Source organism: Mustela lutreola, chromosome 3, assembly GCF_030435805.1.
Source record: "Mustela lutreola isolate mMusLut2 chromosome 3, mMusLut2.pri, whole genome shotgun sequence".
In the NCBI taxonomy this organism is placed as follows: domain Eukaryota; kingdom Metazoa; phylum Chordata; class Mammalia; order Carnivora; family Mustelidae; genus Mustela; species Mustela lutreola.
The window spans coordinates 193,926,447-193,953,501 of record NC_081292.1 but is presented as its reverse complement, the minus strand read 5'-3'; the positions used below and the strand labels follow the sequence as shown (position 1 = coordinate 193,953,501).

The 27,055-nt window shown below is 47.1% G+C and overlaps 1 pseudogene; it reads left to right on the top strand.

Annotated features, from left to right (window-relative positions):
* Positions 1-7,309: 7,309 nt before the first annotated feature.
* LOC131827968 (trafficking protein particle complex subunit 2-like) lies at positions 7,310-7,729 on the top strand (annotated as a pseudogene).
* Positions 7,730-27,055: the final 19,326 nt, after the last annotated feature.

Genomic DNA, 27,055 nt, shown 5'->3' with positions numbered 1-27,055 from the left:
TTTTTTTTTTTAAGTCTTATTTCCCAGGGGAAGCTGGAGATGGTAAAAATAAATAAAATCTGTATACAAAACTAGTGAGAAAAACAATTTGACAGAGCGATGTCCAACACTAAAAATAAAGTAAGAGGTGTCAGTTTCCTAGCGTTGAGGAGAATGTTAGATGCTGTGAGGCAAGTTCAAGACATCAGGATGACACTTGTTGGAATGAACGGACGTCATATACAATGCTGACCTCACGCCAAAAATGAAAGATCCGGCAGTATGCTGGGGTAGAAGGTGTTTCGTGAGTTGTAGATATGATAGGCCAAGCCATCAGGAGATGCCTTCTCAAGAGGAAGTGCGCGCCAAGCCCCAGAACCAGGGAGGAAGCAGAAGGAAGGACATGGGCAAGAGTCTGTGGGGAAGGATGGGTGAGACGGAGCCAGATTCAGAACTGTTTCATCGAGATCATTTCAGCAGGCTCTGGGCATAGGGGCTGCTCCTCGTTGCCTGGTCCCTGGCCCCAGGGTGATCAGGGTAGGTGGAGAGGGACCCAACCAAGAAGGTGGTTGTGGTTGTGAGCTCTGGACTAGTCGGTATGTGTTTGAACAGCACCCTCGAGAGCAAGCTGGTTATTTCTTCTAGAAATTGGCTGGGAGAGGCAGTCCTTCCAGGGTCTTGAAGGCCCCAAATAACCACGTATGAGGATACAGAAAATAGGGGCGCCTGGGTGGCTCAGTGGGTTACAGCCTCTGCTTTCGACTCAGGTCATGATTCCAGGGTCCTGGGATAGAGCCCCGCATAGGGTTCTCTGCTCGGCAGGGAGCCTGCTTCCCTTCCTCTCTCTCTGCCCACCTCTCTGCCTACTTGTGATCTCTGTCTGTCAAAAAAAAAAAAAAGAAGAAGAAGAAGAAGAATACAGAAAATAAAAGCCAGGGCTGATACACCAATGGAATGTCAGAACGAATAACAAACTATGGAAAATAGTAACCTTATTCTCACTAAGTGTGCATCGGTCTGTGAAAAGGAGATTTTGTCCAGGAGAGGTGAACGGTGCCTGACAGAGTTTCCCCTCTGCAGATCGGGTTTAACTCAAACAACTGGGTCATCTAATGAGCGAACAAAACCAAATATACACCCAAATGTGCATCAGCTGAAGGCATGAGATTCTCTCTCTCCCTCTGCCTCTCCTCTCCCCTCCCCGCCCCCACTCCTCCACCCATGCCCCCTGTTCATGCACCTCTCTCTCTCTCTTTTTTTTTAAGATTTATTTATTTATTTGACAGACAGAGATCACAAGGAGGCAGAGAGGCAGGCAGAGAGAGAGGAGGAAGTAGGCTCCCCACTGAGCAGAGAGCCCGATGTGGGACTCAATCCCAGGACCCCAAGATCATGACGCGAGCCAAAGGCAGAGGCTTTAACCCACTGAGCCACCCAGGTGGCCACATCTCTCTCTCTCTCTTAAATAAATTTAAAGGAAAAAATTAAAAGAGTAGACTTTAGGGGCACCTGGCTGACTCAGTTGGAAGAATGTATGATTCTTGAACTCAGGGTTGTGGGTTCAAGTCCCACACTGGGTATAGTAATTACTAAAAATAAATAAACTTTTACAAAGGTATTTTATGGTTTATGAATCCCAATAAAACTGTCACCAAAAATTTTTAAAAAAATAAACAGGCTGTGCAAGGTTTCCCCTAAGACAGAGTGACCAATTAACTGAATGAGTAGGCAAGAAAGTGGGGCCCAAGGCTAGTAGCCCTGGGGAAGGGCCTCTGGTAGCCACTGCCTGGTGTAGTGAATTGTATTTCACCCTAAACCCTTTATTACTTTGACTCATGAAGGCTTTTGATAATCAAGAGCCTCCTATTAACATGCAAATACTTCCCGAAGAGTCTAGAATAGTGATCTCTCATGAAGGTAGAAAGCAGTCTTGCAGAGAAGCTGTTGGCCACCTGTGTTCAAATATGCTTGCACAGGTATTGCAAAAAACGCCGAGACTCAGCTGAGCCCATAGGCGCGGGGGCAGAGGCGGGGATTGCGACAGGGGCCATGTGCCTGATCCCAAAGACACTGATGGCAGGTGAGAGCAGGTGTGGGATGGATGTGGGGCAGAGACAGGAGGACATGGAGTGGGAAAGTCTGGGGCTTTCAGTGCATCCTGGGAGGTGAATGTAGGGCGTGGCAGAGACAAGTCCGCACAGCCCACACTGAGGTCCCAAGCCTCCCTGGACCACAGGGCACTCCGGGAGGTGACCCTGCCACCACTCACGTCCGAACTGGATGAGGGCAATACTAGAAAAGACCTCTATAGGTTCACAATAGACTGGGATATGACAGAACTCGGGAGGCACTGTGTCACAAGCCAAGGTGGCATGGCAGGGCCCCGGTGGCTTCATGCCAGGAAGAAGATGCTGCCAAGGATGGGGGATGGGCCATGAGCCACAGTGGCAGGGGCAGCGCAGGAGGCCCAAGTCTCCCCCTACCTTGGGAAGATGAGTGTGGGTCAGTTCTGCACAATCTGAACACAAACAATGTTCGTGCGACAGCCAGCCCTCCCTTGCCTCAAGAGAAGGGTCTGCACGAAGAAATCTGTCAGTCATCAATGGATTGCCATTCCTGCCTCCCGTCAGTCAACGCCACGGAAGGCCTACCTGGCACAGGACTGAGAGCCGCCCCTGAGCTCCTGGGGAGATCGACCGACTCCTGGTCCCTGAATGCAGTGAGGACAGAGTCACATCCAGAGTGCAAAGGAAAGCAGAAGATGCTCCTCCTGTGTGGTCCTTGCCAGAGAAAGCCATCTCCTTTTAGACTCGGAGAACCAGCTTGGGGTTGGGGGCATAAACGGTGTTCCCGCCGCCCATTCTGGGAGCAGGTCTTACCGGACAGGCCTGGTGAGAGGGCGTCCAGAAAGGGTAGAAGGCAGGCCCATCTGGAAAGGCGGCTGCTGTACGGAGAGGCAGGAAGGCCATCCGGCACCGGCGGCTCTCAAGCTCACACACATCAGAATCTTCTAGGGCAGATTCCAGTCCCTCCCCAGCGTTTCCCCTTTAGGAAGGCTGGGCGGAGTCTAAGAATCCACATTTCTAGGAAGTCCCCCGATAACACGGAGGCAGAAACTGCTGAGGGCCCCCTCCCTAGATAAACGGTCTCACCTGTTTTCTCAGGTCACCTGAGTGCGTGGGTCCTGTGAACAGACCCACAGAGGGCCGCAAGGATGGGCCCAGCCTCAAACAGGCTGACGGGAGAGCAACAAAAGAGATTCCATTAAGAAACACAAGAAGGGGCACCTGGGTGGCTCAGCTGGTTAAGCCTCCAACTCTTGATCTCAGCTCAGGTCCTTCTTTTATTTATTTGTTTGTTTGTTTGTTTGTTTGTTTGTTTTAGAAAGAGAGAGAGAGTACAGGGGAGGGGCGTGCAGAGGGAGAGGGAGAGAGAGTCCTAAGCAGACTCCATGCCAAACAGGGAGCCCTACGTGGAGCTTGATGCCGAGACACTGAGATCACAAACTGAGCTGAAACCAAGAGTCATACACCCAGCTGACTGCGCCACCCAAGTCCCCCTCAGCTCAGGTCTTGATCTCAGGGTCCTGAGTTCAAGCCCCACATTGGGCTCCACGCTGGGTGTGGAGCCTACTTCAAACAAGCAAAAACAACAACCACCCCAAAAAACCTTAGTAGTAGAATACTAATAGGAGCGAACATTGATTTCTTGTGCGTTTACAATGTGCCGAGCACCCGGTGCTTTGTAATTTATCTCATTTACAACACACAGCAACCCTGCAGAGCTGGTCTCCTTGTGTCCCCTATTTGTATGTATCAGGAAATCAAAGCACAAAGAAGGGAATAAGCACCAGGGGGGCCAAGATTCAAGTCCAGCTCAAGGGCCCTCACCCTTACCCGCTGTGCCCTGCAGCTAGCAAAGGATATAGGACTGACACCAGGAAGAGAGAAACTAGAATTTTCTTTCCCTCACAAATCTTCCCACCAAGCCTTCAGGTAAGCACCTCAACCTTGCAAGCCATTCTCTTTGGAAGAGAACCGAAAAGGGAAGTGTGAGTTTGCTAGGGCTGTCAAAACCAAGTACCCCCCACTGAGGGGGGCTTAAACAATAGAAACATACTGTCTCACAGCTCTGGAGGCTGGAAGTCCAAGGTCAAGGTGCAGGCAGGGTTCGTTCCTTCTGCTGGTCAGGAGGGAGAATCAGTTCCGTGTTTCTTGCCCAGCTTTGGGCCCTTTACCTGCCGTCTTTGGTGGATAGACCCACCACCCCGATCCCCGTCTTCTTGTTCACACGGTGTCCTTGCAGTGTGTGTGTCTGTCGCCAAATTTCCCCTTTTCATAAGGACACGATCATATTGGATTGGAAGCCATACTCCAATATGGTCTCAGCTTAAGTAATTACATCTGCAATAACCCTAATTCAGATAAGGTCATATTCTGAGGTAAAGAGGATTGGGACCTCACTAGATGAATGGCAGGGCTGGGGTTGGGGGCCACAATTCAACTCACAACAGGAAGCAAACATCTTCCTGGAACTAACTCCAAATGCCCCAGTCCTAAAGATATCGAAAACACTTCCCAGGGCCAACCTGCCACCCCATCCCCACTAAGTAAGAAGTTCCACTTTCCTCCAGGACTTGAAAAACCAGCACGTATGATGTAGAATCAACTAGGAAAAAGGAGGAGTGTGTTAAGAGAATTTTAATCATGAGAATTCTCTTTTTTTTTTCCTTAACACTTGCCTTCAACTTTAATGTTACTCTTTCAGATGTATGTACCACCCAATTATAAGATAGAAATGCAGCAAGTCAGGGGGAAAATCGTCTTTTGGTACCTGCCACTAACCAGTGTGTGAACCTCTCTCCTTTGAATAGCATTTGAATAAACGCTGAGCTCGTTTTTGGAGAGCAAGGTTGAATTAGGGAAGACGGATGTGAAGATTTCCCTGAACAAAGGTCTAAGAAGTAAAGTGAGGAGAGCTGATGTTCTGTGTCAAAAGACTGGGAAAGAGAGCGTCGTCTCTTGATTTCATTATTAGAGATTTCCCACGCCCTTGTACCACTCAGCATGGGATGGGCCAAATGGAGAAAACCGCAATTTCTGAATCCTACAAGAAGTTCCTATGGTGAGGGATGGGAAAAGCAAACTTCCTCCGGGTGGTTCTTTTTTTAGGCAAACACCCTAACTGGAGGGAGACCAGTGCGGACATTGAGAAGGCCAGTTCACAACGAATGCAGATGCAATTTGGTTGACTGTCCACCATGCTGCGGAAGACAGAGAGACTTGGGTTCCAGTCTTTGCTCGAACGCCCTCTTCTTCCCTTTATTTGCTGTTGATCGGACCCCTGTGACACACCGGGCACTCTGAAACCAAGTGAGGACGTCAGCTGCACCCCGCAGCTCCTTTCAGGGAATCAGTACTTTTCCTCGTGGTGAGTTTCGATCAGTAATGTGAAAATAGAAAGTTGAAGTTTCCTAAGGACTTCGGTTCCACAAACATCCACCCTGTCCTCAGCGTGGGTCCAGACAGTGCATTCAGTGTGAGAAGGCCGGAGAGCGAGACAGAGGGATGTGATCTACGGTGAGCGGGATAGGACCCCTGCCTTGGAGACGCAGAAATAGGGTAGGGAAGATGGACCTGTCAATCACCGAGATCAGTGCTCAACAGACACCAAGCAAAGAAGGGGTGCTGGGGTGGCTCAGTGGGTTAAGCCTCTGCCTTCAGCTCAGGTCATGATCCCAAGGTCCTGGGATCGAGCCCCACATCGGGCTCTCTGCCGAGGGAGAGTAGGGGAAGGCTCAACGGAGTGAGGAAAACCGTGTATGCTGGGCCCTGAAGAAAGAGATGCTTTCTTTGGTAAAGAGCTGATGAAGGACAGGCGAGGTTCAAGGTAGCGTGAGCAAAGGTCCTGGACATGAAAACGCCACACTGGCAAGAAGGGCCTGGAACGAATGCGGTCCTCCTCAGTAATACAGCTCCTGTCTCCCAGTCCTTGCGTCCTGCACTAGGGACCCAAAGAAGCCATTCAGAAGGCGGCCAGGAAACTTGCAGCCGGGCTCCAAGAGCCATCAGAGCAACTCAGGTGAGTCAGTCATTGGAAAAATTGGCATGGGGCGGGGTGGTGACAAAGAGCATGTCAACTAAAGGGGACAGTCCCTGCTTGGCTTGGCATGCTGCAGATTAGAGCCGCCCAATTCAGGGATCTTTCAGAGAAGCCAGAAAAACACAGAGTGTATGTATATATACAGCCACACATATGTACATGTATGGATATATACATATGTGTACACATACATACTGTTACATATTTCTGCTTTGTTTAAATTTTTTTCTTGATTTTAAATATCCTTAATACATTGTAGAGGACAAATAAAACACATCTGCATCTGCAGGCCAGACGCAGACCCATGGGCCGCTCGGTGCAAGTCGAAAGGGCCCGGAGGTCCCAAGAGGATGAGCAACGTGCACGAGGCCACTTGGTGGGCGCGGAGGCCCGGGCGGGGAGCCCGGGGCTGGAGCCCGACAGTCAGTCCGCAGCAGGACGGACCTGGAGGGAAGTCGCTCCGAGGATGCTGCTGCACGCGGCGGGAAGAAGTGGAACGGAAGCCTGAGGGCACACGGCGGGGAAGAACTGATCATCGAGGGACAAGGTGTCCCGGCAGGGGAGTGTCTTCTGCATGATCGGAAAGTCTACACACACGCGCGCTCAGAGGGGGGGGGGGGGGCAAGAATGAAAATACTAAAACTTGGGCGTGGAGAGGGACCAGAAAGCCGGAAAAGAACAAACCTGGAGTCACCACAACAGGACGGCTATCAAATTGTGGGGATGGGGGGCTGGGGAGGAATGACGCCTGGGTGACAGAGTCATTTGGGCGTCTGACTCATGGTTTCTGCTCAGGTCATGATCTCATGGGTTGTGGGTTCGAGCCCCGTTGCTGGCTGGGCACTCAGCCCCCAGTGTGCTGGTCCTCTGCCCCTCCCTTCTGTGACACCACCCCCCCCCCTCCGGCTGACACACACTCTCTCTCTAAACTAAATAAGTGACTCTTTTTTTTTTTTTTTTTAATTCTAAGGGGGTTAGTATTCAATAGCAGTTTCAAATACTAAAATGAAAATTTACTACCAATTTAAGAAAAACAGCAACCTGCCCAAAATAAACCTGAAAAGAGAAACCGAATCCTGGGCTCTTCACCCGCTGCCTTCCCTTTCGGCCACGATTTCTTTCCACGAATAATCAGAACAACATCCTCGAGGAGCACGGGTCTGAGGTGGGACCTGACTGGCTGTTCCCGCCGTCCGTGGGTCCCTGCAGCAGCTACGTATTACAGACAATGTGCAGAAGCTTCTTTCTTGCAGTGGCTGGCCACCATGATAATCCAGTTTCTGAAAGGGAATTTTTGCCGGCAGGAAATCAGAGTCCAAAGATGATCATCATCATCTGAACCAGTTCCCAGCTCACACGGCTCTTGACCTTGTAGATGAGAAGATGTGGCTCCTCGAACAACACGCGCTTGAAAACCGCAGACTAGTTCAAGGAGTGGTTTGTTTCCGCATGTCTGACTGCAGGTCCTAAAAGACTTCCTATGCTTCATGACGTAAGGCAAGAACACGGAATAAAAAACTTCATTGATGTCTGTGATTTATACATAAAGTTTGCAATAAATCCATTTTATGAACCCAATTCTCCTATGGGATCAAGTGCATTTAGCAGAAACGTTCAGTTTCTCGGGAAGAAACATCTTTACGGTTGAATGCAGAAAAAATTGGACATAAACAATGTCATGACAATGGGGAATTCTCAGGAATGAGTACAGGGCAAGTAGCTTGATTAAATAGCCGGGAAAAATGAAAGAAGGAAGGAAGGAAGACGGAAAGGAAGGGAGAGAGGGAGAGAGGGGGAGGGGGAAGGAAGGGGGGAGGGGGAGGGAATGGCATAAAGCCATTAAGGCTGAAGGCAAGAGCGGGTCGAACCCTATGGGGTGCGAGTAGCCAAAGAAAGCTTCGTCCCTGTCAAGGCTTTACCATCATCACACACACCGTTCGTGATTTCAGTGGAAATGAAGCTCAGAGGGCTTCTTGGGGCAGACTCACAAAAACCACAGAGCACATCTCTTTGCTAAACATCCGGGTGGTAGGGGGGCTGATTCATGGGAAATAAAAGGGTCAATGAATTATCCTTTGGTATTTGTGAAAAGTGAGGACTAAACATCTGCCAAGTGTCCTCCGGGCAAGCCACCTGCCTTCCCTCTACAGGTTTCCTCCTCTTTTACGAGGGATCCTGCCCCCAGCGCTGAGCTGTGTGAAAAAGGAAGGCGACACTCCATCCAGCGCGGCCCTGGGAGGGAAGAGGTCGGGCCCGGCCACCGACAGAAGCAGGGGCGGGGGGCAGCCCGGTGCTCGCGAGCTCCCCACGGAGGCCAGGCGCACAGTGTCAGGCTGTCCCCCGGGATCTCAAGGGTGGGGAGGATTCCTTCTTCCCACTTTTGTAAAGACTTGTTTCTACCGGACCCCCATTTTAAAAGCTTTTCCCTCCTCTACACTGCATGCTGCTGCCAAAAATTCATTCAGGTGACTTTTTGGATGCCTTCGTGGTGTGCCTGTCAGAAACCATGGAGTCCCACACATTCTGTAGCTGAGAAGCATCATCGTTCAGGGCTCCAGCTCTGGGGTCAAACACATCTGAGTTCTTACCATGGTTTCATCACTTTCTACCCACAGGAACTTCCATGCGTCAGTGGACCTCTCCAAGCCTCTATTTTCTCACCTGTAAAATGGACGGCCTGATAAAGTTTGTGTCTGGAAAGAGAACATGGGGAGGCAGCGAGGTCAGCTCTTTTTTCATAAGCTTTCTTGAAATACCTGACACTTTAAAACATTTTGGTTAAAAGGCAAAAATAATTTTAAAATATTAAAATACTTCAAGAAAGAAAAAGAGAAAGGAAAAAAAAAAAGTCCTGAAGGTTGGAATAAGACACTTCTTTCTAACCAAAAAAAGAATATACACAGACACATAGAAATGAAATGGGGTATTTGCATCCCTCAAACAGGTTTTCTCAATTATGTTATGAGGAAAGTGAGAGTAGAAGGTAAAATAGAGGGGCGCCTGAGTGGCTCAGTAGGTTAAAGCCTCTGCCTTCAGCTCAGGTCATGATCCCAGGGTCCTGGGATTGAGCCCCACATCAGACTCTCTGCTCAGCGGGGATCCTGCTTCCCTTCCTCTCTCTCTACCTGCCTCTACTTGTGATCTCTGCCTGTCAAATAAATAAAGTCTTTAAAAAAAAAAAAAAAAAGATAAAATAGAGTGTTAATATTTACATTTCATTTTCAACCTGAGGAGCTCACTGGGCTTGAGCCAGCCTGGGTTTGTTACCTACTGTGTGCTGGTTAGTCATTTCTCTATTACATCTCTGATTTTTATTGCACATATATTTATTTTCTTTATGAAAATGATAATTTCTACACACAGCAAAATATCCATTTTAGTTCTCCCTCAGGTCTCTTAATTCTTTTTTCTGAATATTAAAAAAAAAATCTTTATCAGAAAAAGTTGATTAGATTTGCTTATTGGATGAAAAAATCCATTTTCCAAGTGTAAAATGAATTATAGTATGAAAAGAGTTATTTGTAAAAAAATAGAAATATCAACTCTAGATTTGTGTAAAATAGCTTCTACTGCAATTTACTGTGAAGAGAGATTTAAAAGATGAAATAACATCACAGTAGCTGAAAATTTCTCTGGGAAAATATTCTCTCGTTCTGAAAGAATTTTGACAAACAGCATTTCAGAGGTAAGTTTGAGTCACGTTATAGGACAAAAACAGTTAAATGTCCGCAATTTTGTATGATTGAATTTGTAATGAAGGTGGACTCAGGAAAGTGTCATTACTTTTCTTCTTCGTTATAATGAAAATCCTACTCAGAACATACACTTAAGACGTGTGTAGACCTGGTGATTCACAGACCTGTACCCCTGGGGATAAAAATATATGTTTATAAAAAATTAAAAATTAAAAAACAAAAGAACATACACTTAAAACGCGTGAATTTTATGGCATGTATAGTGTGTCTCAATCTCATGGACTGAATGTTGGTGTTTGCCCCAAATTCACAGGTTGAACTCCTACTCCCTCCATGTGGGCTTTGGGAGGGAATAAGGGTTACATGAGGCCTGGGGGGCGATGTGTTCATGAATGGGATCAGTGCCCTAAGGAGAGGGAAGAGAGAACTTGCTTCCCTCTGCTTCTGCAAGAGAGCCTTTCCCGGAACTCTGACCCTGCCGGTACCCTCGTCTGGGGTTCCCAGCCTCCGGAACTGTGAGAAATAAACTTCTGATGTTTATAAGCCACCCAGTCTGGGGTACTTTGTGATGGAATCCCAAACCCACTGAGACATTCAATAAAGCTGTTTTTAAAAAAATCAACTTCAGTCATTCATTCATTACTATTTTCAAAACCCTAACCCATAATTGATCGGTGGGCGATCTCACAGACTTCCCACGAAGCTAAATGACTTGTCGGACTCATTCAGAGACAGGCAGAAAACAAGGCCACCAGGAAGAGCACAGACCTTGTCCTTCTGGGCTCAACCCCCTCATTCATGAGACTTGGATATGAAAGGGCCCCGCCTACTGTCAATGTTTGCAGTACTCCAAGACGAGAGGATAATTAAACCAAGGCCACGGAAGTTTGTAGAAAAAGAACCAGAAACTAAAGTCCACGGTCTCAACTGCTTCTTCCTCCATGGTAGGTTAACCATTACCTCGAGACCAAACAAGGACCTCGGATGCCTCCCTCCTTGACTCTGAAGCACCTGCTTTACCCCAGCCCACCCCTCAGCCCGCCGCGTACATGTTATCAGAGGACAGACAGCCTCACTGCAGAGTCCAACTCAACCCAACCAATCCATGCTGGAGGACCGAAAAAAAAAAAAAAAAAGGAAGAAAGAAAGAAAAAGACAACAAGATCTGGGTAGCAACATTCACAAAGCCTTTTTTGGTGGTTAGTAGCCACATTGCAGGGCTCGATGCGTTCCTGGTAGCAGAGAGGACCACTAAGCCTACAGGAACCCCCCGGGGCGCGCCGTGCTTCTCAGGCTAGCACATGCACCTGAATCACCCGCGGACCTGAATAAAACGGAGTCTTACTCATTAGGTCTGGGGAGAACGCTGAGATTCTGCATTTCTTTAACTGTTTTCTTTTGTTTTTTTAAGATTTTATTTATTTATTTGAGAGAGAGACGGATAATGACAGATAGCGAGAGCACCCACAAGCAGGGAGGAGAGGGAGGAAGCAGGCTCCCTGCTTAGCAAGGAGCCCGACAGAGCCCAGAGCCCGATGCAGGGCTCATTCCCAGGACCCTGAGATCGTGACCTGAGCTGAAGGCAGAGGCTTCACTGCCTGAGAGACCCTGGCGCCCCTGAGATTCTGCATTTCTAAGAAGCTCTCAGGAAATGCTGATGCTACTGGGACTGGGACCACCCTTCAAGCAAATTCTAGGGCGGCTCTGTTCAGTAGAAGTGTTGGCTGCTGCAAAAATGCAAGCCACATATATGATTTTAAATTCTCAAGTAGCTACATTTAAAAAGCCAAAAGAAATAGAGAAAATTAATTTTAACAGTGCATTTTTATTTAAGCCAAAAATTCAAAATACTGTTTCCATGTGTAACTAAGAGGGGAATTTATTTATGACATGTTCGACATTCTTTTGTTCCTACTAAGCATTTAAATTCAGTCTGTATTTTATGGGGTGCCTGGGTGGCTCAGTGGTGGCTCAGTGGCTTAACCTCTGCCTTCAGCTCAGGTCGTGATCTCAGGGTCCCAGGATCAAGCCCCACATTGGGCTCTCTGCTCTGTGGGGAGCCTGCTTCTGCCTCTATGCCTGCTTGTGATCTCTGTCTGTCAAATAAATAAATAAATAATTTCAGCCTGTTTTTTTTTTTTTTTTTTTAAGATTTTATTTATTTATTTGATAGACAGAGATCACAAGTAGGCAGAGAGGCAGGCGGCGGCAGGGGGGTGGGGAGCAGGCTCCCTGCTGAGCAGAGAGCCTGATGTGGGGCTCGATCCCAGGACCCTGGGATCATGACCTGAGCTGAAGACAGAGGCTTTAACCCACTGAGCCACCCAGGCACCCCTTCGGTCTGTATTTTAGACTCCCAGCACATCTCAGTTCCCGCTGGGCATGTTTTGGGGGCTCCGTAGCCCGTGTGACCTGGGGCTGCTATGTAGGACCAGCCAGCTCTAGGGCCTTCCTCAACGTGCTCGGGAATGCCTAGACAGGCACACGACAAGCTAGGGGAAATTATCCTCACCCTACTCCTTCGTTTTCTAGTGTGAGGTCTGCTAAGGGGTCCTACAGACTGAGAAGTGGAGACAAGAAATGTCTAATAGACTTTTGAGGTCTCCTTACCAAGAACAGGAAGGGTCATGATGGCAAGAGACAGAGGAGGGCATTTGCAAGGAGCAGCCTTCCCATGGGCGAGCGGCAGGGCAGGTGAGAGGCCCCAGGGCCCCTCCGTCGCACGCTTGTCTCTGACCCCTCACCACCCATCCCGGACCCCAGACACTTCGGCCACAGCCAAACTTACCAACCCCGTGGCTTGCATATAGTATCGAAAACGAAGTCAAAGAGGGAAAGGAAAAATATATATATATTTAAAGAATAATGTAAAAATTTAAAAAGATTAAAATGGAAGGTGAGGCAAGGTACCTGGGTGGCTAAGCTGGTTGAGCAGCCAACTCTCCCTTTGGGCTCAGGTCGTGATCTCAGGGTCATGAGGTAGAGCCCCGTGTGTGGCTCTGTGCTCAGTAGGGACCCTATTTGAGATTCTCTCTCCTTCTCCCTCTGCCCCTCCCCACCCCCACTCTCTAGAACAAATGAATAATCTCTAAATGGAAATTGAGGTTAGCAGGACATAACAGAATTCCAAGAAGAAGAAAAACTCTTCTAAACACTTAACCCCTACTGGTTTCTCACTCTTAGTTCCCAGGCTACACACAGCCAAGAGAAATTTGGGAACTTGATTTTCCTGTCTTCACCTAGAGACAGGAGGAGGCCTGAAGTCACAGCCTTGAGCCCTCATCAAACCAGCCTGAGAGGCTCACTCTTGTCTCTTCTGCAGATTCTGCTTATGGAAGTCACAGAACCGGAGGGCTGTTGACTCCCAGCTCCATTCCAAGCAGGAATTATTTGAGAAACAAGGGCAGCCAGCCTCTCCCTGAAAACTTCCACAAAAGGCTTACTACCTCAAGAAGACAGCCTTTTCCATTTTTGAGAAGTCTTACAAAGTCATTTCTGTCAAGCTGAAGTTTACCTTCATTTAAAGTTCACCCATGAAATAAAAATTAAATAAAAAATAAATCAAGTTAATCCACTAATCCAAGTCCTAGTTCCGGACCTAAGCAAACCACTTGTCATTCTTATTCTTTAAGTAATTGAAGACAGCTGTTGAGGCATACTGCTCCTAGATCTCTTGCTGTTCAAATCTGCCAACACCTCTACATCAACCCGAGACCTATATGTGTAGGGTAATTGTCCAGAAAGAGGATTAGTTAACTAAACTGTTGTACACCCACGCAATGAATTATTATGCAGCTATTTAAAAATGATAATGGAGATGTAGATTTATGGACACTGGAAGACTTCTGCCATATGTTAAACAACTAAAAGGCAGGCTAGAAAACCATACGTATAGTAGAACCCTATTTTTTAAAAATCTATAAGTATAGTCTTACAGTGAGAAAAGTCCAGAAGAATACACACTAAAATGTCACGGAGGTTATTTACAAATGAAGGCATTACAGATGTTTTTGTCTTTTTTCTTAACCACATTTTCTAATTCTTCTATGTGAGCATGTGGTACTTGTATAGTACTGTTAAAGAATGTTCTGCATAAATAAATAGAAATTATAACTAGTCTTCATAGCAGATAGGGAGCAATGACAAATCATTCCTTGATTCCCTCAACGAATGAATACTTGTCATATGCCAGACACTGTTTTAGGTGCAGCTGTAGGCACAAGACAGAGAAAAATCCCCACTCTCTGGAACTTACATTTCCACGAAGGAGGCAGATGTTAAAAAATAAATTAGTAAAACACATTGTATATTAGTCGTGACAAGTGGTAACAAGAAAAAAAAATCTAGGTAGGGAAAAAGTAGCAAGTATTGGGGGAGATTGAAATTTTAGGTAAGATTGTCTGGGAAAACCTCACAAGAAGGTGCCAATTTAGTAAAGACCTGAAGTCCGTAAGGGGATGATCTATATCTAGGTACCTGTGGGATAAGAGCTCCAAATCAAAAGAGATTTAGTACAAAGCCCTAAGGCAGGAGTATGGCCCACATTCTAGAAGTACCAGAGAACTCAGCACAGCCACAGTGGAGGGCGTCGAGGGAGTGTCCAAGGTCAGGGTGTAGGCCCCACCAGCCGAGCCTCACATCAGCCTAAGACAGGCAGCCACACAGGTTTCTGAGCAGAGGACTTATGTGATCCCACTTAGGGTCTTAATAGAATCACTCTGGTTGCTTTGTTGACAACAGACTAAAGTGGACAAGGACAAAATCTGGGTGACCAGGCAGCCACTGAAATAATCCAAGCAAGAGTTGACAGTGGCTTGGACCAGTGTGGTAACCAGTGGAGGTGGCGAATCAGACGAACCACTGGTGGCCAGAGTGTATTGTGAGAGTGGAGCCCCCAGGATGTGCCCATGAACCAGATGTAGGGGATGAGAGAAAGAGAGGAGTAAGGATCGTACCAAGGCGTTAGGTGGAAATAATGAGACAATGCGGTTGACTGTAGAGGGTTCCAATGGGTAGACACCAAAAGTTCAGTTTTGAACACTGAACTTGAAAACCTCTTGGACAATCAAAGGCAGATGTCAAAAACACAGGTATATATGTCTGGAAATCAGAAGAAAGGTACTGGATAGAGATGTTAAAAAGCGAAATCCAACCAAGTAAGTCTTAAAGATCTTACTGGCTTTATTCAGTGACTCGTGAATTGGGCAGCATTCAGTCTAGCAGGCAGAAAGGAGTTCCAAGGAGCTGTACAACATGAAAGATTTTATAGGCAGAAGGAGGCAGGAAAAAGGAAGTTATACTAGGCAACACAGTGAATTGGTTATTGGAAGGTTACTTTCCTTGGATGGAAGAGAAGGGACCTAGCAGGCAGATGACTTAACCAGTGGTGACCAGGCAACTCCTAACTGGTTTAAGATGCTATTTCTGGGAGAACCAAAACTGTAATTAAGTTAAATCCCACTTTGGTGATGTGGGCTTAGCATAAGCAACTCCATTTGGGGCCTATTGTCTTGGTTTTTTGTTTGTTTGGTTGGTTGGTTTTGGGTTTGTTTTTTTTTTTTTTTTTTTTTTTTTTTTTTACCAGATATAAATCAGGAGCTATCAAATAGATGGAACTTAAAGCCAAGAGATTGGAGAAGTCATCAAATATGAGTGTGGAGAAAAGAGCTACAAGGTTTGGGTTCCGGAGCACCCCGTGTTACAGGAGCAGAGAGAAGAAGAGGGTCCAGAGAGAGACTAAGAAGCATCAATGAGGTAAAAAGCCCAAGAGTATCTAGCATCCTACATGTAAGAAGAGACAAATATAAGAAGGGTTTTAAGATGGCAGGTATGGTCCCCCATGTCTAGTGCTACTGCTAGGCTAAGTAGAGTGAGGAGCAGGAGCTAACTTAGCAACACAGAGGTGTAAATGACCTTGAAAGGACAATTCTTTGGCCCTTGGGGACAGGAGTCAGTGGTGAGGGTCTCACAGGAGTAGGTTTGAGAGGGAATGCGAGAAGAGAAACTGGAGATTGCAAGCACATACGATTCTGCTCCAAGGAAAATAGAATAATAACTAGAAATAAGGAGGCAACAGAGGCTCTTGTTTTGTTTTGTTTTTTCTTTTAAGATGTGAAACATACACCTGTTTGTATATATGTGGAAAATGATCCAGTAGATAAGGAAACAATAGGGAAGTGAAGGAAAAGTTCCTGGGGCCATGTCTCTGGGTGAATGGGATCCAAGTCCAAGGGAGGGGGGGGTCTTTGCTAGGAGCACAGACACATCACCTACGGTACCAAGAAGAAGGGGAGTAAATGAAATCAGAGACATCTGCTAATGAATAGAAGTGTCATAAGAGCATGTAGGACTTGTCTTTAACTGCTTTACTTTTGTTAGTGAAACAGGAAGCAAGGATATCTGCTCACGGTGAGGTATGAGGTATGAGGTAGGGTTGAAGAACAGAGGGGAAAGTATGAACCTGTCCTCTTAGGAAAGGGAGAAGCATAAAGGGAATACTTGTTTGCTAGGCAACATTAAGAGTATGCTTGAATTTAGTGACTACGAGTCATGTTTGAGACCTACTATTTATGATTCCATTTTTAAGAATAACTAGGAATCGGGGTGCCTGGGTGGCTCAGTGGGCTAAAGCCTCTGCCTTTGGCTCAGGTCATGATCCCAGGGACCTGGCATCGAGCCCCGCATCGGGCTCTCTGCTCAGCGGGGAGCCTGCTTCCTCCTCTCTCTGCCTGCCTCTCTGCCTACTTGTGATCTCTGCTTGTCAAATAAATAAGTAAAATCTTTAATTAAAAAAAAGAATAACTAGGAATCAATAAATGAAAATACTGACTTTCACTACTTAAATAAGAATATCCTAGACTTTCTGAAATGGAAGCTACTTTAAAGTACTATCATTCTACTTCTTTCTTTCATAGAGAAGGAAATAGAAGGCCAAGGAAGTTAGGACATTTGCTAAACAAGGTCCCTAAAGAGGTCAGTGGCAGAACCTCTATGTTTATTGTGAAGAAGAGAATGAAAACTTGATAGGTGTGTCCCCCAAGTACAGAGGACACCCCAATGGCTGGAATGTATAGGGTTTAACTACGTCCAGAACTGTCTTACTAGAGTTGCACAATAGAAGAGTTTACCTGAGGGGGTGAAAGCGGATGACATCTTTTAAGTGTAGTGAAGAGTGGTTCCTATATTAAGGTGTTCATCTAAATTACCCTTCCACTTCTGATATTCTACACTTCAAAAGGAGTCTTCAAGAATATTGTTCACAGGGGCTCCTGGGCTCAGTCTGTTAAGTGTCTGCCTTTGGCTCAGGTCATGATCCCAGCATCCTGGGATCCAACCCTGTGTCAGGCTCCCCGCTCAGCAGGGAGTCTGCTTCTCCCTCTCCCTCTGCCCTACCCTCCCTTACCCTACTCATGCTCTCTCTCTCTCTCTCTCTCAAATAAATAAATAAAATCTTTTTTTTAAAAAAAAGGAATATTGTGCACAGGCTATGAGAAAAAGAGTATCAGGAGCAGCATTGCGATGACTAATAACTAATGCCCACAGCCCCCTTAAAAAGCTTCCTCCAGGGATGCCTGGGTGGCTCAGTCAGTTGAACAATGGTCTCTTGGTTTGGGCTCAGGTCACGATCTCAGGGTCATCAGGTGGAGCCCACGCTTAGCGCAGAGCCTGTTGGAGATTCTCTCCCTCCTTCTCCCTCTGCCCCTCCCCCACTCACATGCTCTCTAAATGAATACATAAATAAAATCTTTTTTTTTAATAGCCTCCTCCCTTAAACTCTTCAATTACAACTCTTGACCTATCAGAACCTCCTGCAGCTGCTTGCTTCCCCTACCCACACCCGCGCTGTGCACACCTGCTCATACAGCTAGAAAGGTCTGTGGGACCAGTCGCTGGACCAAGAGCAGGGAGACCTCAGGAGCTCGGATCAGATAATAAACAGAACAGATAATTAGTCCTTGAATAATTGATGAACTTAGGCTTTAAGGCTATTACGCCAACAAACATTCTTAATGGCACTAAAACTAATCCAAACATCTTCCCAAGGCCCACCAGTGAATGGATTATAAATTTGCTCCAAGGGAAACACTGTTTAGAGATCATGCGTGTGTTGCTATTCCGACAGATGGAATTGCCACAGCAGAGGAGATGTCTTTAAAATGCAAGCAGGGGAAAAAAACCAAAAAAACAAAAACAAAAATACAAACAAACAAACAAACAAAAAAAAAAAAACACTCTCCAATCTAGTTTGTGCTATGGCACCTTCGTGCTTTTTAAAAAATTCTTCTGCAGCATATTTGGGGACGACCTGAGCGACTAAGCAAGGCGAGATACAAGGTGTCCACAGATGTAGCTCCGTGTGTCCAGTAAGGGCGGCAGAGGCGGTCAGTAGAGCAAGCAGCGGCCCCGTTAGATTTCGTTGGTTAATTTATACAGATGCGAAAACGAGCCCGAGCGCCAGCCCCCGCCACCCCCCACTCCCGGTGTCCTCTGTCCCGCAGGCCAGGCCTGAGACAGAAGGCGCGAGAACCTCCAAGAGGCAGGACGTCCTTTTGCTGGGCAGCCGGTGCCACAGCCCGCAGCTGAGGAGGGGGGACCCGCCCTCTCACCTCCTGCGCAGCCAGGAAGCTACGAGAAACTCAAGAAACTCACAGGGCGACTTCCTGGGAAGACCAGGAGGCAAAGAGCGTCTCCGCACTCGGATCTCGCGTTCCGGGACGATCGTGGGCCCCACGTGGAGAGAACCTGCCCCCCCCTCCAGGGTCAGGGGCAGCCCATCCCGCACCGCGGCGGGTGCAGAGTCTCCTGGGAAAGATGATGGAAGAGAGGGATGCAGGGCGCCTGGGTGGCTCAGCAGGTTAGGCCTCTGCCTTCGGCTCAGGTCATGATCTCAGGGTCCTGGGATGGAGCCCCGCATTGGGCTCTCTGCTCAGCAGGGAGCCTGCTTCCTCCTCTCTCTCTCTCTCTCTGCCTCTCTGCCTACTTGTGATCTCAGTCTGTCAAATAAATAAAATCTTTTTAAAAAGTGAGGGATGCAGACTCAGTAAAAAGAGCCAAAGGGCTCTGAGGGGGAAGCTGGGGCACTGATCTGGCGGCAAGGGAAAGGGCTGGCAGGGTCCAGAGGTGGGGTCCGGGGGGAGGGGTGGGGGCGGGGTGGGGGGGAGAGTTAAGGAAAAACCCATTGGACACCGCGCGACAGGAGAGCCCGAGCGTCCCCAGTACCGGGATCCAGAAACACCACTTAGATCAACAACTCCAAAAGCAGAAGCGGTTAAGACTTTCAGAACAAGGAATTTTTCCAAGCTAACAAAACAACAACATACTTTGAGAATACTGTCACGTTAGGGTGCATGAATATGCATTTGAAGAGTTTCCTCCGCGATGTGATAATCCCTAATTACCGGACTCAACAGACTTCGTTAAAATTTGGATCTTCCTAATCTTCAAGATTTTACAAAGCTAGAATCTGGTAGCATAAGGAGGGAAAAGTATGATTTTTTAAAAAAAGAATCCAAAACAGTTAGCTTGGCATATCTGTACTTCATAGCAAAGCTATTATTTTCAAAACAAAAAAATAAAAGTTGGGGCGCCTGGGTGGCTCAGTGGGTTAAGCCTCTGCCTTCGGGTGGGGTCATGATCTCAGGGTCCTGGGATCAAGCCCTGCATCGGGCTCTCTGCTCCGCAGGAAGCCTGCTTCCCTCTCTCTCCCTCTCTCTCTGCCTGCCTCTCTGCCTACTTGTGAGCTCTGTCTGTCAAATAAATAAGTAATTCTTTAAAAATAATAATAAAATAAAATTAAAAAGTAAAAGTTGTTAGAATTTCAGATTTGGAAGGAGACGCAGAGACTATAGAATCTGAAGATATACAAACATTTTAAATCTCCGGCTTCAGAACTCACTGGTCATAATAACTCATGAAAAAAGGAAGGGGACCTGGGGATAAAAATATATGTTTATAAAAAAATAAAAAATTAAAAAAAAAAAAAGGAGGGGAAGTGCAGAGCATTGACATCCCCCCCCACCCCCCGCCACCCCTCACCCACGTTGCAATCCTACCCACCACTCTGAGGGGCCTGGAGGACCTCCCAGAGCAGAGCTCAGAAACCACTCACCTAACCCAGTGCCCTGTTTATGGGCGGGGACACTGAGGGTGAGTCTATTTTCCCAAGGTCAAACCTCTAGTTTAGAGAAGCTCGGACCCCTGAGCTCGCCTTTCCCATACAGGACTGTTTGCCGAGCAAAGAAAAGGGTTTCTGGAGAGGGAATCTGCTCCCTGCAAAGATGCTGTGAAGATTGTTGAAATGGCAACAAGGGATTTAGAATATTACAGAAACTCACTTGATCAAGCAGCGGCAGGATTTGAGAGGTGGGGCTCCAACTTTGAAAGAAGTTCTGTGAGCGAAATGCTATGAAGCAGCATCACATGCTACAGGGAAATCGAGTGGGAAAGGAAGACTCAGTCAAGGTGGCAAACTTCGCTGGTATCTTATTTTAAGGAATTGTCACTCCCACTGTCAGCAGCCACCCCCCCCCAACCAGGCAGTCTGCAGCCATCAACATCAAGGCAAGAGACCCTCTGCCAGCAATAAGATTATGACCCACTAGGGACGCCTGGGTGGCTCAGTTGGTTAAGCAGCTGCCTTGGGCTCAGGTCATGATCCCAGCGTCCTGGGATCGAGTCCCACATGGGGCCCCTTGCTCGGCAGGGAGCCTGCTTCTCCCTCTGCCTCTGTCTGCCACTCTGTCTGCCTGTGTTCACTCTCTCTCTCTCTCTCTGATAAATAAATAAAATCTTTAAAAAAAAAAAAAAGATTATGACCCACTAAAAGCTCAGAAGATGGTTAGCGCTTTTTTTTAAGCGATAAAGTATATTTTAATTAAGATCTGTACATTGTCTTCTTAGACATAATGCTATCCCACACTTAATATATTTCACTATAGTATAAACATAACCTTTACAGGCACTGGGAAACCAAAAAATACATTTGACTCGTTTTATTGCAATATTCACTTAATCGCCGTGATCTGGAACTAAACTGCCAGCATCCCCCAGCAACGCCTGTATGTGGTTTTAATGTTTCATTACGTTTTCTACAAAGGTTTTTATTTAGTCTTAGACCCAAAACACTTCCCAAAGGAGAGCATCTCCAATTTGGTAATTTATGTCAACAAGAAAATCTGATTAATTAGTATAGATCAGATTTACTGCCAACTTTTCAGGAATAAATTTATTTTGTCAAGAAGTCTATTAATTAAACAAAAATATGGCAAGAGAAACAAATGATAAAAATACAAATACATGACAGCCCCAAGTTTTTTATTATTTTCAGAAAGAAATATTTTAGGTAAGAGCCATGAGCAGAAAAAGATGTTACACTTAATTTTTTGTTTGTTTGTTTAAAGCAGGCTCCATGCCCAACATGGGGCTTGAACTCACAACCTCTAGACCAAGAGTTGCAAGCCCTGCTGACTGAGACAGCCAGGCACACCGAAGATGTTATATTTAAATATCAAAATTCAAATACAGTTTTAGCACTGCTAGTCCATCGGTATATAAAAATCAAACAAAACCGATATGATATGCTTTTTTTTTTTAGATTTTTAAAAAATTTATTTGACAGAGAGAGATCACAAGTGGACAGAGAGGCAAGCAGAGAGAGAGAGAGGAGGAAGCAGGCTCCCTGCGGAGCAGAGAGCCCAATGTGGAACTCGAACCCAGGACCCTGAGATCATGACCTGAGCTGAAGGCAGAGGCTTTAACCCACTGAGCCACCCAGGTGCCCCATGATATGCTTTTTGAATGGTTACTACTCTGCACAAATTTTTAAAAAGATCTTATTTAAGAGAGAAAGCTTGCGGGGTGGGGAGGGTTAGTGGGAGAGGGAGAAGACCCCCCCTGAGCAGGGAGCCAAATGCAGGGCTCGATCCCAGGACCCAGAGATCATGACCTGGGATGAAGGCAGATGCTTAACCCACTGAGTCCCCCAGGTGCCCCACTCTGCACATATTTTGAGGGAGATAGGACATGGATAAGTGAAATGCTGACAATCTAGCTTATGCTGCGACCAAGGACCGTTAGAGACTAGGTCCCCAATTTTAAATATCAAGATATATTGGATGGTGCCTTGTTTTCCCCCTACACAAAGAGCTCAGCTGTATTACTTAGCTTCTGCTGGTGTGATAATGAACAACAATTCTTTGAGGTTCTTCTGTAGGGGGCAGTGGACATAGATGACTATCAGTCAGGGAAACATGATGTATAGCAAGTGAATGCTCCAGGCAAGGGGTGTTGCCAGGGAACAGTGACTCAGGGTTTCTCCGGAGGCAGAAGTCTTCCTGAGGGCAGGAAGGCTTGAAAGCAGGCTGGAAAGAAGGTGGCACTCAGATAAGCAAAGAGACGGTCTACATGGGGGTTGGGTATACCCGGAAGTGCATGGAGAGAAATTTGGCTGGAAGAGGAGCTGTGAAGGGAAGTACGTTTGCTATTGATGATCACACAACGAAACTGGGTTCAAGCAGGTTATAAAAAAACATTCTGAGGAGCCTTGAAAATGAACCCATGCTGGGACCCTCCACGAAGGAATGGGAGGAGATTGAAGGAGGTTCAGATCTGAAATTAGTCCTGGCCGGTTTTGGAGGGTCCTGGGAAGATCAGTCTGGCGGGGTGTATGTAAAGGGCCAATGGGAAGAAGGGGAGGTGGGAAGTAAGGATACCAGCTGGGAAACTACTGAGCTGGTTTAGTCACCAAGTGATGGGAAGCTGGGAGAAACTGGGAGAAATCAAGATGACTGGAGATTCTAGTGTGGGTAACTTGGAGTCTTTATGTTTGCTGAGGGACTAAGTGAACAAATGAACAAGGGCAAAAATTCAGGTGCGAACTGGCTTAAAAGGGTGAGATGAGGGGCACCTGGGTGACTCAGTGGGTTAAAGTCTCTGCCTTCGGCTCGGGTCGTGATCCCAGGACCCTGCATCGGGTTAGCTGCTCAGCGGGGAGCCTGCTTCCTCCCTCTCTCTGCCTGCCTCTCTGCCTACTTGTGATCTCTGTCTGTTAATAAACAAATAAAATCTTAAAAAAAAAAAATTAAAAAGGGAGAGATGAGGGGCATCTGGGTGGCTCAGTCAGTTGAGCTTCTGCCTTCAGCTCAGGTCATGATCCCGGAGTCCAGGGATCGAGGCCTGCATTGGACTCAGCAGGGAGTCTGCTTCTCCTTCTCCCTCTGCCTCTCCCCGCAACTTGTGCTCTTGCTCCCTCTCTCTCTCTCGTTCACCCACTCTCTCTCTCAAATAAATAAATAATAAAATCTTTAAAAAAAAAAAAAAAAAAGAAAGAAAGAAAGATGAGCCACTCTGGAAAACTTTTTTTTCCTCAAAAAGTTGATAAAAGAGCTACCTTAAGATCCAGTAATCTCACCACTAGGTATTTACCCAAAGAATACAAAAATACTAATTCAAAGGAATACATGCACCCAAACATTCATAGCAGCATTGTCTACAATGGCCAAATTATGGAAACAGCCCAAGTATCCATCGACTGATGAGTGGATAAAGAAGATGTGGAGTGTACGTAAATGGAGTATCAGCCTGAAGAAAGAATGAGATCTTTCCGTTTGCAATGACACGGATGGAGCTGGAGTGTATCAGGCTAAGTGAGGTAAGTCAGTCAGAGAAAGACAAGTACCAAATTCGCTCATATGTGGCATTTAAGAAACAAAACAAGCTAGCAAAGGTGAAAAAGAAAAGAGAGAGAGACAGTCAAGAAGCAGACTCTTCACTACAGAGAACAAACTGAGGGTTACTGGAAAGGAGGTGGGGTGGGGGGGTGAGACAGGTGATGGGGATGAAGGAGGGCCCTTGTGAAGTGCACCAGGTGATGTAAGGCAGTGACGCGCACCAGGTGATGTAAGGCAGTGATGCACACCAGGTGATGTAAGGCAGTGACGTGCACCAGGTGATGTAAGGCAGTGATGCGCACCAAGTGATATAAGGCAGGGCCCAATCGCTATATTTACCCCTGAACCTAATATTACCCTATATATTAACCAACTGGAATTTAAATAAAAACTTTTTAAAGGGGGAAAGCTAAGTTTGGATTTAGACAAGCTAAATTCATAGCGATGGTCAGCTCTGAAGGTGGAGGTCATCAGGAAGCAGTGGGAGATGGGAGGCTGAGGTCTGAGACCTGCGGAGCTATGCATGTAGGTTTGGAGTTCATCTCCAGGAGGTCAGAGTTTAAGCCATGGGAGTAGAAGGATCCAGCATTGGGAGCCTGGTGCAGGGGAAGAACAACCAGGAGGGCTAAAGAATGGGTTGGAGATGTGTTCAGACTGAGGTCGAAGAAAGAGAGTTGAAATGAACAAGGAACCCAGAAAAGACGCGTGAGAATTAAGTGGGGAAACGGGACAATGGCGGGTTGTCAGGACTGACTGGTTCGGAGAGGTTAGAGAGAAGGACAGCAAAGGTCACTGGTGGCCCTGGCAAGAACAGCTTCGGGAAGATGACAAGCTGAAAGCCAAATTGCAGTGGAACCACGAGTAATGGTGGAAAGAGCAAGTACGATGTTTAGCAGTGGAAAGAAGCGACAGCAGTTGGAAAGGGAAAAGAAGTCGAGGGAAGATGTTAGTCTTCAAGAAATAACTGTGGTCACGAGCGTCAGGCGGCTTGTTTAGCTTCCACAGACTGTGAAGGTGATATATGGACTGGCTCTTTTTTTTTTTTTTCTTTTTAAGACTTTATTTATTTATTTGAGAGAGAGCAAGAGAGCACGAGAGTGGGGAGAGGCAGAGGGAGAAGCAGATTCCTTGCTGAGCCAAGAGCCCAACGTAGGGCTCGACCTGAGCCTCCGTCCCAGGACCTGAAGATCACAACCTGAGCCAAAGGCAGACGCTTACCCCTGAGCCACCCAGGTGCCCCAGAAACACAGGAGAAGTTTTTTAAAGTTACAAAGCAGAAGGCAAAGTTGTATTGCAGTTAACTGGATTTTAGTAACTGATTACATCCTAGAATATTTTGGAATGTGGTTGAGTAAAAGTAACCCCATCTGTATTTATGTCCTCTTGTATTACAAAAATCAGCACCCCTCATCAGAAACTTCTTGACTAAGTTCCTTATCTATCCCTATCTTCCCCCTAATCTTTGTTCATTTGCTCATTTTCCCCTAGACACTTATTTTAGGAAGGAGCCTATGTTGTTTGTATCTTCAATCATTTCCTCTAGTTACAAAATGAGCATAACTAAAATTTACCAACGCTCAGTAAGTGCCAGGGACGATTCTCAGTGCTCGCCACGGGCTGTGCCCAGTCATCCCTGCGGTGCACTCTACAGAGTAGGAAACCAAAGCAGGATGAGGTTAAGTGACTCACCTGAGATCACACAGTTCTTAAACAATGGAGCAAAGTTAGAACTAAGTAAGTCCTGTCCAGAGTCCACCGCGGTAGCCCATCGGGCCACTGCCTCTCACCAGATGCTCCCAAAATGTGCATTCCTTCTGTTCACAAACGTCTTGAGATTACTGACTCCCGTCAGAAATATGTACAACATACTGTGGGCAAACACTCCGTGCTTGGGGCCGGCGTCTCAGGAGCTAGCACTGTGGGCACTGGAGCATACCGTCCGGACGGGGAGGCAAGCAAGAAGACCATGGTTCAGATGGACTGTGGGGTGAGCGCACCCCCGCAGGCTGGGATCGGGGCATGGGGCTGCCTTCCCACAATGCCGCAGCTCCTGGGGGCGTGTGAAGGAGGCAAGTCAGCTCGCTAGTCTATGCATTCCCCGGGTGTAGGGAAAGTGTTTGCACTCTTTCTGGGCCATACATAAAATAGAGTAAGAGACTGCACAGAGCTGCTCTCCAAAATCTGTCCTTTGCTTTCTTCCTTGATCATTTACATCTGGCTTCCACAAGGAACTCTCTGCCCATAACGTTTCTACCTCTACTTCCAGCTCGAGCCTCCCTTCTGCCCCCTGACCACACTGGATGTTGTGGTTGTCCATGCCCCCTGGATGTCCCTGCTTGCAGCTCTGACTTTGTAAGTCTAAATCTCACTGGCTCAGGGTGCCTGGAGGGCTCAGTCGGTTGAGTGTCCAACTCTAGCTCAGGTCATGGTCCTCAGGATTGGGAGGTCGCGCTCCCCACTGGGCAGGAGGCCTGCTTGAGTCTCTCTCCCTCCCCCCTCCCCCACTCTCTCTAAGGTCTATATAAACTCATTGGTTCTCTCAAAACCCTTGGTCTTGAATGGGGCCCCCCACCGTGCCGCTGGCAACAGCACTCTTCCAGAAGCCTGGGGGAGGTCTCTTTCCATTCCACATGCTCCCCACCCTCGCCATCTCATCAGTCTGTTTCCAAGTCTTTGAACTCCTCCCTCCTTTACATTCTACTGCCATGACTAGTTTCTGCTGAAGTTTCTACTGCCATGACTAGTTTCTGCTGAAGCCTGACTTGCGGGAGCCTCCTCCTGGCTCACCTCTCTCCCAAGAGTCTTCCCGAATCCCAGCCGGCCAGCCGTCTTGTGCCCCTGCCTGTTCCGCCTTCCACACTCCCTACGCAATAGCCATTGGCCTCTCCCTCATCGAATTCAGCTGCTCCCTACTCTCCCACGACCTGCTTACGCGCCTCCTCCATCTGGAACATCCTGCATTCTCCCAGCACGACTCACCCTTGCCTGCGCACAGGCACTGCGCTGTACACGCTTTTCTCTCCTTGGTTGGAAATCCTCTCCTTCTGACACGAACGTACAAAGCATGTTCTCTCTCTTCTAAACCCTTGGCAATCTCTTACCTTGTTTGTACAGCGACGCATCTTCTCTCTTCCACTACATGGCAAAGTCTTTGGCTGTCAAATCCGGGCCTGATTCATTTTCCGGTGTTCCGCTGCCTCTAACACCAAGTGCTCAGAAATCACCGTAGGTGAATAAGGAAAGGAGTAGAAGGCCTGAAAGACAGAAGACTGGAAAGATGGGAGGCCAGAAACGGCACTCACACGCCGCCATGGGCTCCGCTGCACGCGGAGCGCGAAGCCATAGACATCCCTCCATCCCAGCGACTTCAAGGAGCAAAAGTAACAGACCACAGTCACATGTCAGTTAAAGAATTTTCCAGGAAGCCAGTAAGTGAAAGGAACAGAATAGTAGCACCTTAATGTTCGGATCCACACACTGTGGAAAGGTACAAATGAATGCAGGTAAGCAGATTTTTAAGTAATGTAGCCTTTTCCACCAAGAATTGATGGGGGCACTGGCTGGCTCAGTCGGCAGAGCAACTCTTGATCATGAATTCAAGCCCCATGTTGG